The sequence below is a fragment of the Calidris pugnax genome, unplaced genomic scaffold, assembly GCF_001431845.1.
Source record: "Calidris pugnax isolate Ruff unplaced genomic scaffold, ASM143184v1 scaffold42, whole genome shotgun sequence".
NCBI lineage: Eukaryota > Metazoa > Chordata > Aves > Charadriiformes > Scolopacidae > Calidris > Calidris pugnax.
This window is the reverse complement of record NW_015090920.1, coordinates 7,638,185-7,641,721: the sequence shown is the minus strand read 5'-3', so window position 1 is coordinate 7,641,721 and position 3,537 is coordinate 7,638,185. Positions and strand designations below refer to the sequence as shown.

The 3,537-nt window shown below is 43.7% G+C and overlaps 1 protein-coding gene across 1 annotated transcript in view; it reads right to left on the bottom strand.

Moving 5' to 3' along the window:
* The window catches only part of SLC7A11 (solute carrier family 7 (anionic amino acid transporter light chain, xc- system), member 11), a 67,090-nt gene extending 64,560 nt beyond the window's left edge, over positions 1 to 2,530 (bottom strand). Inside the window, exon 1 of the mRNA XM_014949826.1 lies at positions 2,488 to 2,530. The gene's annotated coding sequence lies outside the window, so the exon portion shown is untranslated. The remainder of the gene's footprint in view (positions 1 to 2,487) is intronic.
* Positions 2,531 to 3,537: the final 1,007 nt, after the last annotated feature.

Sequence of the window (3,537 nt, the reverse complement as noted above, 5' to 3'; positions counted from 1 at the left end):
CGAGGGTGGGGGAGGCGGGGGCGGTGGGAAGATAGCAGTTAAAACTTTTTATCATCTGAAAAGCAGGGACTGAGCTCAGAGCACTACTGTGCCTTCAAATTTATGTGAGAAAGAGGAGATTCTCCAGTATCAACACACTGCAGCTGTAAAACTTCAGCGTTTTTAAAGCCTCATTATTTTCAGTTATAACTCACCTGTAATAGTTTGCACCGAGATAAAAGAAGGCATTAAAAAAAAAAAAAGAAAGCTTATCTGGCTTAAACGCACACAGGTGGAGAACCAAAGCGATTGTAGCTTTTGACTGCACGCTGGTAGTGCTTGCCTATTTTCTGAGCACATCCTACTTCTCCCTCCATCTGCTGATGTGCATGGCAGCTCCTTGTCTACCTCACTGCTCTGTGCAGCTCCTGGTCACCCACCAAGTGCCCGACCTTTTTGGGGAAGCCACTGCCCCTCCAGCCCAAGCCATAGGCGACTACACAGAAGACCCATGGTGGCCAGGACCTCCTCTGGGCACTGTATGGTCCAAACCAAGCTGATTTTCACGGCACTGGTTACACACACAGCCAGGAGCAGGTGGTGTGCTACACAGAACTGTTTTCCCCTGATGGGCAGTTCATGGGCTGCCCCCCAATAGGATTATAACTGCCTGAAGTAACTAACTAGGTGAAATCAAACCAGGGAAAAGCATTAACCACAGAAGTGGGTTGGGCTAATGGCCTTTATTTTAATTTTCAAAGGCTGTTTAATGAAGAAACACGTGACATCTTAAAACATCTACTACTTTCTGGTACTCATTCTTAACTAACGCTGACCCTTTATTTGCACGGGAAGATGGTTCCAAGATCAAACCAAAAGCTCAGTAACCTCCCAGGCAATCCCGAGGCAGCTCTTCAGTACACACACTGGACAACATAATGGCTTTCAAATTTCGTTTGACCACTAGCCAAAGAATGCATGTTTGCCCGTTGGACATAGCTATTAATGCTCTCCCACGCAGGGAAAAGGGTGCTTGCTGCTTCTGTGGTGTACGGATAACAGGCGTGCAAAGCTTAGGACCATGTGAAATTCCCCATGAAATGTCTACGGTGGGAATTAAGGAAGGCTGGATAGAGAAAACTCTTTTATCTAAATCCTGACAGTTTACCAGGGACCACACTATTTGCAGCCTTCCCAGCAAGTACTGTCATGTGCACCCCTTCTCACTGCTATCCACCAAAAATAAACAAAACAACAACAACAAAAAAATAGGAGCACTTTTTCTCCTTTGAGTTCTTACTTCCAACTACCAGTTCCACCCAGGATAGGGAATACTTATTTGGTATTGGGGGTTTACTTGTTATATTCTGAAAATTTTGTGAGACTTCTCCACCCTCTGGGCCCAGTCCCAAGAAGAACACAAAGCTGGAAAAGGCCCATTGCTGTCTGCTGCCCCCCATTATACAGTACACTCACAAAATCTGTTCCGATTATTTGTCCTCTACCAGCCCCTTTCATTTTAATTATTCATCACAGAGCAAAGACCACGGTATCACTATGCAATCACAACACATGACACTCAGTGTCTTTTCAGAGAGGTCTTCTAAAAACACAGGGCTTAACCTGTCCAACATTCAGAACACCCGTGTTCTTCCATAAAAATCCACCCTGAAAACAGAACAAAAAGGTATAATTTTCTTCAGACCGATGAAATTATTTGAAGCAATGTTTCTGAAAATGATGCTCTGAAAATAACCCTTCAGCCTGTAACGGCTGCTGGCATTATGCACAGCCTTTAATTGTTTCTCTCGAGTTGTTTGGTTGGGTTTTTCTCCCCAATCCATAGACATTTTCTCTTGAATAAGGATTTTAGAGGATAACCGATATCACGGCTATGAAACACTTTCCTTTTGAATCTCACCATCACCCCTCAGCTACCTCTCCACTGTCTGTTTCAAACAGAAATTCTTACTGGCTAAGCCTCTACGTCCTCCTAAACCCACAAGTCCTCCTGTGCCTATGTCCTGCAAAGAGCTTGCCCAACCGAGGAGCCAGCTCACCATGACGGTTGCCTGCTGCCATTGGTGGGCTCTGGTGACCAACCAGGACCAACTGTGCTGGTGGGACCTTTCAGGGTGTGTATAACATAATCTTTCTATTGGCTGCACTGTCCTACTCCATCAAATGAAATCCTCAAGCATCACGGGGAATAACACTACCACAGTGTGCCACAGGCTGAACACACCTGATACAGGGGGCACCCCCGTTTTTCTCACTAACAGAGTTTGTGTCAAATACCCAGATACAGCAGCACCTCCAATTCCAAAGAAGCTACAACTTGGATATTTCCCCTGCTACAAAACACACACACACAGAGCATTGCCCTCCATGGGAACGCTACAACGCGCACACACAGCAAAGCGCAAGACCTAAAATTCAAGCCTGGGCTTGAGTTTCTACTTCCCAAGCCCACAAAATCTCCTTAATTTCTAGGTGTAGCGAGCATACCTTGACAATCCTTCCAGGCATTTGTATATCAGTATATTGCATCGAGCAAATCCAGAGTGTCACAAGACAAGCCTCCAGGCCACACATCGCCACACTGACTGGAGACAGGGGAATAAAAAAGGAAGTGTATCAAGACTGAAGAGGCGAGGAAAGCCCCAAACTTTTTTGTGTGGGTGGCATGGCATGAAAAAGTTGTTTAGAAAAATGGAGCCGAGCCTTCTCTGCATAATGCCAAGCTGTTTGTGGATCTCGGAAAGCAGCCATGTAGGAAGGCGGCAGTCTGGTTTCAAATGTCAAAGGAGGGCAAAATACCTAAAAGTATTTGTTTCATGTAGATAATCTAGCCTTGAAAAGTTTTGACTGAGGACTTTCTGCTCTTTTTGTAGCGTTGAGAAATAGTTTCATAGCGAGCGGGGGGGTGGGGGAAAAATAATCTGTAAGTAATTTAAGAACTAAGGTGTAATTGCCAATTAAGTGCCAACAGTATCATCACGAAGCATACAAACATCTCAGTAGATTGCAACAGGTTTTTAAGTTATAATCCAAAACTAGAACTGTGAGAAGACTAAAACAATTTGTTATTGTCTCTGCTACAGGTCAGAGCTAAAAATGGAATTACTGAGAATGTTGGGGGAAGTGTTATTTTGTAGTCAGAGACTCACAAATTACTTGCTTAATTATTTTGCATTCCACTTTGTGCCAGACACAAAGAAGATATTTAAAAGAAAAACAAAAAATGAGAAGGAATGAAATACAACATGCAGCTCAGAGGCTTTAAAAAATGAGACAAAATCCTATAAGAAATCCAAGAGCAATTCAAATGTTATTCCTTGTATTTTCAGCAAAAAGCTTCCAACAAAATGCCTATGGTGCAGTCAGCAAATAGAAATCTGGTTCCAAGAAGACTGCAGACAACGATAGCAGTTTAGAAGGCAAATACTTCTGAAAGTCTCCTTGTCTCCAATTTGCTGATAGCTGCCAGTCAATTTTCAGGTGGAAAGGAAAAAAAAAAAAGGGGGGGGGGGGGGGGGTTGAAAAATTGCCTCTTTT